The sequence below is a fragment of the Phaenicophaeus curvirostris genome, chromosome Z, assembly GCF_032191515.1.
Source record: "Phaenicophaeus curvirostris isolate KB17595 chromosome Z, BPBGC_Pcur_1.0, whole genome shotgun sequence".
Classification (NCBI taxonomy): Eukaryota; Metazoa; Chordata; class Aves; order Cuculiformes; family Cuculidae; genus Phaenicophaeus; species Phaenicophaeus curvirostris.
The window spans coordinates 46,193,579-46,201,865 of record NC_091431.1 but is presented as its reverse complement, the minus strand read 5'-3'; the positions used below and the strand labels follow the sequence as shown (position 1 = coordinate 46,201,865).

At 41.7% G+C, this 8,287-nt stretch overlaps 1 protein-coding gene across 1 annotated transcript in view; it reads left to right on the top strand.

Moving 5' to 3' along the window:
- The window catches only part of MLANA (melan-A), a 93,626-nt gene that overhangs the window by 63,573 nt on the left and 21,766 nt on the right, over positions 1-8,287 (top strand). The window lies entirely within an intron of this gene.

Sequence of the window (8,287 nt, the reverse complement as noted above, 5' to 3'; positions counted from 1 at the left end):
CAAGACAGTTAAGCACATCAATAAAATCTTGCAATTCTAAGAGAGTGTTTATTCTTTCAGGTTACTATCCATGTCTGGAGATTGTCTGCATATTATCTTATGACACAAGACAGATTTATATGACAAGATAATTAAACATACAAACCAGCTGCAGCAAAACTTATAAATTAATTCTCACAGTAGTCGTAGTAGTAGTAGTAATAATAATAATAATATAATCCCAAGGTCTAATTTTAATGTTACAAAACTTTGCAACAGTTAGTACTTTTGCTAATTTGAAGCTGGCTCCAGCTGTCTGCTTGACCTTGGCTTTAAGATAGCCAAAAACTACAAACAGAGGTGATTACAGAAGAGACATCCGTTCAGGACAGAGCATACCAAAGGCAAGATGTTATCATCTTCAAGGAACAAATAACGTCTAGAAGACGCTGTTGTAAAGAAAACATGCTATCAGAGGGAAATTCTGTCTAACTTTCATAAACTGCAACTGCTTAGGTGAAAACTGTACTTAAGCTTAAATCAAAATATTCCACTTTGAAATATTTCACATGAGAATTAATTTTTAAGTTTTGCTGCAGCTGGTTTGTATGTTTAATTATCTTGTCATATAAATCTGTCTTGTATCAAGAGGTAATATGCAGACAACCTCCAGACACGGATGAATAACCTGAAAGGATAAGCGCTGTCTTACATTTGCAAGAATTTATTGATGTGCTTAATTGTCTTGTGAGATGTAGTTGTCTTGGGTCAAGAGATAACCTGAAGGGAGTCTCGGACATGGCTGGATAACCTAAGAAAATAAACATTCTTTGAGGGCTTACAGGGTTTTGTAAGATGGGATGCCTTATTTAGAAAGGCATCTAATTCAGCGCTGAGTTGTAAAATAAAAATATTGTCTCTGCTTTGAAGACTTTTTCCTTTTCAATATTTTACCGGTGAATAAGTGTTTCTCATACACATATTGTATCGGCAGCGGCTGTCATGGCACTGCCCCAGCAGAGGCAAGGGTGGCGAAGCCTCCCTTGCAGACATGAAGCTGCAGCTCCAACGGGGTTTCGGGGGTCTTGTCCCCCAGTGTATGACAATTTTGGCATTTTGTACCTGTTGTGCTGCCCTGCCTGGAGCTCTGGGCACGTGACATGAGGAGCAGCGAGCTTTGAATGTGCTGGGAGGTTGAAGCTTCCAGTGGAGTCATGCCAAGGAGAGCATCAGCGGGGACAGAGGCCCAAGCTGTGACACCAGCCATCGCCCCTGGAGGTTCTGCCCACGCTTGAATGGTGGGCAGGACTGTTCCACGGACATTTTACCTGGGTTTATCCTACTGCTTTGCATTGTAATTTGCTAAGCCTGGAGATACACTAAAAGATGTTGTCTCTTCTGCTCTGTGATGTAATCTGGAAACAAAATACATAATGTCATGACTCAGAGAAATGGCTATTTAAGTATAGCCAGTGGTACAAAGAAACACAGAACATCACTGCTTTCCACCCTGCCTCTGCATTGCCACATGGAAGTTTTCTAACAGCAGCTGCAATATCCTTTGGGATGAAAAAGTTTGAAGGAGTAGTGCACTAAAATGAGATCGTTATGCTCACTGCACCATTCAGATGGTTTAGTAAATTTCCATATTCTTATTGGGTTTTCTCATTTTCTTACTCCAACCTCAGTACAGACAAGACTATTGCTCACAGTTTATGACTTAAAGCTTCAGATTATGCTACTGCGCTTCAGACTCAGTAACATAGTTCTGGGCTGAGAGGTTTGTTTTCACAGAGAATCACACAGAATCACTAGGTTGGAAAAGACCCCCAGGATCATCGAGTCCAACCATTCCTATCAAACACTAAACCATGCCCCTCAGCACCTCATTCAACTGTCTTTTAAACACCTCCAGAGATGGTGACTCAACCACATCCCTGGGCAGCCTCTGACAGTGCCGGATGACTCTTTCCGCGAAAAGTTTTTTTCTGCTGTCTGGCCTGAATCTCTCCTGGCGGAGCCTGAGGCCATTCCCTCTTGTCCTGTCCCCTGTCACTTGGGAGAAGAGGCCAGCACCCTCCTCTCTACAACCTCCTTTCAAGTAGTTATAGAGAGCATGGCCCATGTTCAGTCGGCTGTCAACCAACACCCCCAGGTCCCTCTCCTCCAGGCAGCTTTCTAGACAGACTTCTCCTAGTCTGTAGCACTGCACAGGGTTGTTGTGCCCCAAGTGCAGGACCGGCATTTGGCCTTGTTAAACCTCATGCCATTGGTCTCAGCCCAGCAGTCCAGCCTGTTCAGATCCCTTTGCAGAGCCTCCCTACCCTCCAGCAGATCGACACGTCCTCCCAGCTTAGTGTTATCCTCAAACTTACTTAGGGTGCATTTTATTGTGTTGTGTTCAATCTTTTCCTTTCTGATTCTGTTTCATGTACCTGTGTTACCTCCTTCTTCACACGCAGACAAACCTACCGCCAGATTTGGTTCTGAAAAGTAGATTTTACATTAGAAACAGCTCTACTGTGGAAAATTGCAGTTTAAATGTTTTCTTTAAAATACAAATGCATCATTTATCCAGTGAAAATAACCAGTGCAACACAAATAACCAAAGCTAATTAAATGTAGGCACCACTCAAATGGGGACAGAATGGAAGCTGCACTTTGAAAATGTAATATTAATAATTTGTATGATGGCTTCCTATCATTTCTGTAGTTGCTGCAGGCTATGTGAAGCTCAGCTGTAGCCATCATCTGTCCAGCAGCATAATCACAGAGAAGCCATGAAAGAATTTAATATTTCAACAGATGTTAGAAGTAACTGCCCCAGAACACTGGGTAGTTTGAGGCTGGCTGACACATCTGAACTTTCTTGTTGGCCCAGTATTTGTGATCAATAAAAACCATAGACAGCCGTCAAATTCTATAACAGGTACAGTACAGATATCTTGTAAAATTTACCTCCCTTCCCCACCCTTCCCTGATTTTGCTTTCTCTGATCTTGTCAGGACAGAACTTTGTTTTTCTGAGTGTAGGTGGAGTCAAATGACTTTTGGGGAGGGAAGGAAGGGATTCTTATAAAATCTGCCGGCTTACACATTCTTAATGAGACAGATTGATTTATTCAGATTGACAGTGCATACAAGGAACAATGAGTAAGATGACCTGGTGGTCTGAAGCACAACTCAGCAACTTATGTACGTAACTGGAAGGTGAAGGAAGAGCTTCATAACCCATACAAGCCTGGGTTACCTAAATAAGGTAATTTCTTTAGGCTAGACTTTATTTTTTTAACTTCAAATTGGCTGCTCAGAGCATTCAGCACATCTTTTTTAAAATTTATTTCCATGGGGCTTTTTTCCTATCTTTCTTCTAATATTGTAATTAAAACAAGATTATACTACTCAATCAGTTGTCAATCTGTTAAAGATCTAATTTGTGTTTAGTTTCATGTAGTCAATTTTGCTGAATAGTTCCTACTTCAGGGTGGTTTAGTTGGTGGTCCTGTCCCAATAACAGCCTTTGTAAAGGCAGATTTGCTTTTGTGTACCTCAGATGTGGTTTTCTTCTTCTCTCTTTTTTTTTTTTAAATACAAATCAAAGCTATGGTACCATGCTTGTACTAGAAACTCAAACCAACCCCCTACTAACAAGTCACATTTCTTCATCTAAGTACGGAAAAACTTAATACTTGCCTTTTTTGTTTTCTTGGGGAACCTGTTCCTGCAGAATGCTAAGTATCAGAAGCTCAAAGGGAGTCCACCCAGGCTCTAAGAAAAAGTGAATGCAGTTATTTGGGAAAATTTATGTACCAGTTGCATGAAAACAAGAAGACTATACTTCATGGCAACAATGTTTTCTTGATTCCACCACCAAATTGTTCCACAATGTGCAGCACATATATTAAACTAATTTGCTCCTTTGAAAAAAAACAAATTAGAGCATGGAACACAAGATAATCAAGTAACACAAGTATCAGTCTGCACATGTTTTTTTGGCACTCTAAAATGCAAGCAGCTGGGTGTGCTTTATATAATTTATTTTATTATTTTCTGATAAATGTTCTGATTCATTGACATTAATAAAAGCAAAAATAGCTTGGAGAACTTGTAGAGTGTGAACAGAGGAATGCCCCAGTGCTACAGAAAGTGCCTTTGTAGCTCTCCAGCTGCAGAGATAAAGGTTGCACTTTTGCTCCATGTCTTTGCTGGCAAATTTCACATTAAGGGAAATGATACCACTGGCAGAGCTGTCTGCTCTTGCTGATGCACACACCCAGCACAGATGATAGTATTGCGATTTCCCTGATTAAAGCCCCTATCTCACAGGACATCCATTCCATCTGCCGGGGAAAGCTTTGAGGCAAGGGGCAGTGGGATGACAAGCAGAATACTCATACTTTCAGGCATGGATTTAAATTCTTTGAGGGATCTTGTGTGTGGCCAAACACAACAGAAAGGGTAGATTCCTTATAGGTATTTCCTCCTTTGTTTTCAAAGCATAGTTTCAGGGCCAAGAGGAGAAAGTGAAGTAATTAAAACCTTACCCTTTATGAGTACTCAATAACGAGGAGCAAAAGGAGGTCCTGGTTGTGGTTTTCAGCTTATTTTTTTTTCTCATTTGCATGCCTGTAGTCAACTTCAGCTTGAAAGAGAAGGCGAGAAGAAAGCAGAGCATGGTGTCACAAGTTTGTCCACCCATTGCAACATCTATGCTTTCTTCTGCTTGGTTCAGACATTCAAGCAATTCTCTACAGTATGTAGCTGCACTGCTTTCAAAACTGTAGGGCTCCTGGGAGATAACGACCTCATTAAGTAACCATGCAACTGAAACAGTAATTTCGTTTTGTAATTGCATTTAACACTGTGATAACTAGAAGAGACTGGAGGCTGACTTCTGAGCTGTGACACAGAAGATGTTTTTGTGGTCAGGAAAAAGACTGTTCATTTAAGTCTTGTGAGCAGTGGGACCTGACTTATACTCCTCCTAGGGCAGAGTTTGCCTAATGAAGGTGAAGGGTACTGGGTGGTGTCAGAAGCAGTAGATTTTTATCATGCCTCATTTAGTCTGGGTGCTGTGTGGTAGGTAACACTATTTTTTTCTGTCTATCTTGTGGCAGAAACCTTATTCTTTTGCCCAGGCACGTCCGTGCAGAGTGCAGTAATACCAGTATCACTCTGCCTAGACAGGCTAATTTAGCCCGAGTGTTGCATTCTTTTTTATGTTCTTCAGTGTCTCAAAACAAATCATGATGATGCCACTTGAGTCCAACAATGTAAGACAACATGGCTACAGCTTGATTTAGTTTGTGTAATTCCTTGTAGTATCTGAGCATTAATACAAGTATTAATGTTTTCAACCTCACAAAATTCATCATCCTTGGAAGCATTAGCTGCATTTGACAACTGAGAAAACAAAGGTACAGCAAGATCAAACAGCTTGCTCAAGGGTCACCCAGAAACTGTAGGAATGAAAACCAGATTCCTTTATTTAGAACTCAACCACAAAGCATTCCTCCCTCCCTTGTGGCTGAGTTTTAAGATTTTCAAGATGTTGTTTGAGACATTGTGCAACTGATTAATCTGTCTGGCTATGACTGTCATGCAAATGTGTCCAGTGCCACATGTTAATCCAAAGTTTGAGCCAGGCTCATGGCTCAGACACAGAATGATTTTGGTTCTGATCCTTACGGGGCTCTGATGGCTTCTTTCCTCCAACTTACTACACTGCAGTCAGTGCTTTAGGTCCTCCTGAGATCATGTACCTCTGTGAGGAAAATTATGGGACTAGTGACTGCTACTTTGCACTGAAAGGCTTCTAGCAGTATGGATTCCCTTAACCCTCATCTTTCCTGAATGCACACAGGGAAGTTAAATGTAAGTATAGCACGTCTTTAGCTATCTTCAGTTCACATTCTCCCTCTTAAAGCAAAACTGCTTCATGTGCTGTGTTTTGGGTTTGTTTTTTTTTATTTCTTGCATTTTATACAACATACCCACTCAGAATTTAATTTCCATGAAAAAAAAAAAAGAAAAATATAGGAATGTTTCCTTCCTTCAGCCACATCCTAGGTCCTCCACGCATTGCATGATTACTCCAAGTTTGTCCAAAACTCCTAAGAGGAAATAAACTTCTTCACTTATGCATTTAACAGTATGTGCTTGGCTATTAAGATGCCTTTGCAAGGAAGCAAAAGCCCCATTTTGACAAAAATGCTTTGTAATGCTGGAGCCATGGGTATTTATAGAAGCTCAGATGCTAAGGACACTTAGATTCTGACATGGTGCTTTTTGCACGTTACTCACACTATAAAAATGGCTATATTGGTTCAGACCAAAAGCGAATGTTTAAGACCAAACTAAGCAAAAAGTGGTATTTTCCAGTTTCTGACTGCTTGGCAGCTTGGAGACTTCCTAACCCAGGAGCCATTTTTAAGCATTTGTTACTCCTCAATAGTTTTGTATAGCACAGGCTTGTCTGATATTTCCATGTAATGTTTTACTGTCCACAGTATTACTTGGCACAGAGCTCCAAACTTTCACAGCATACAGGCAGTGCTCAGCTGTCTAGCGCCCTATCGAATACTGGTTCCCCAATACATTCCTCAGAGACCAGAGTAACACCCAGTTTAATGCTGAATTAATGCTGGGTCCAGCCCTGTTCAATACCTTTATCAATGACCTGGATGAAGGCATTGAGTGCACCCTTAGCAAGTTTGCGGATGACACTAAGCTGGGTGGAAGCATGGATCTGCTGGAGGGCAGGGGGCTCTCCAAAGGGATCTGAACAGGCTGGACTGCTGGGCTGAGACCAATGGCATGAGGTTTAACAAGGCCAAATGCCGGGTCCTGCACTTGGGGCACAACAACCCTGTGCAGTGCTACAGACTAGGAGAAGTCTGTCTAGAAAGCTGCCTGGAGGAGAGGGACCTGGGGGTGTTGGTTGACAGCCAACTGAACATGAGCCAGCAGTGTGCCCAGGTGGCCAAGAAGACCAATGGCATCTTGGCTTGTGTCAGAAACGGCGTGGCCAGCAGGTCCAGCAGGTTATTCTCCTTCTGTACTCGGCACTGGTGAGACCGCACCTTGAATCCTGTGTTCAGTTCTGGGCCCCTCACCACAAGAAGGATGTTGAGGCTCTGGAGAGAGTCCAGAGAAGAGCAACAAAGCTGGTGAAGGGGCTGGAGAACAGGCCTTATGAGGAAAGGCTGAGAGAGCTGGGGTTGTTTAGCCTGGAGAAGAGGAGGCTGAGGGGAGACCTCATTGCTCTCTACAACTACCTGAAGGGAGGTTGTGGAGAGGAGGGAGCTGGCCTCTTCTCCCAAGTGACAGGGGACAGGACAAGAGGGAATGGCCTCAAGCTCTGCCAGGGGAGGATTAGGCTGGACATTAGGAAAAAATTTTTCATGGAAATGGTCATTGGGCACTGGCTGAGGCTGCCCAGGGAGGTGGTTGAGTTACCTTCCCTGGAGGTGTTTAAGGGATGGGTGGACAAGGCGCTGAGGGGCATGGTTTAGTGATTGATAGGAATGGTTGGACTCAATGGTCCGGTGGGTCTCTTCCAACCTGGTGATTCTATGATTCTATGAATTCCATTTTTGAGATCACATACATCCTGTTTATGTAGGGGGAAGACCTATTGCCACTGGAATTACAAAGGAATAATTGTTATGGTTCCAAATTAAAGTGCTGTTAACAACAACAGCAAGAGTTAATACTGAGTTTGTACGTTCCTACTGTTTAGTCAAAGTTGCCACTTAACATGGGATTTTGGAGACAAAGCACAAATTGAAAACCAGGTTTGCAGTATTTCTGGCAGTTCTGCAATGATTAAATAGATAATATCAAGGTTGAGAGGATCCTAAAGCAACTTAAATTCTTTTGTTTTTAAATGCCATTTGGTTATTTGCTAAATGGAGGGTGAAATCTTTGTTTGAGAGACTGCCATTTCAGGAATGGAAAATACACTAGGTTCAGACTTCCAGAAAACTGAAGGAGCTGTCATTTACTTTTATTTATGTGAATACTCAGAAGATCAAAACTGACAAAATCCCTGCCTTTTTAAAGCTAGGAATCTTTACTTTTTTTTATTCTGTCATACTACTCACACCAATTGAAGGAGCAGCTTAGCAAAAATAACTATGCTTTATCCATACACACAATTATGATTAGAAGCTGATGGGCACAAACAACTGCCTTGATGGCTTTGAAGTTTGTGAAATTTATTGCAATGCCTAGAGAATGTTAGAAAATACGGTATTGTGTCAGGGATTTAATTTTGTAGTTGATTACTATAATGTAGTAATTTGAAA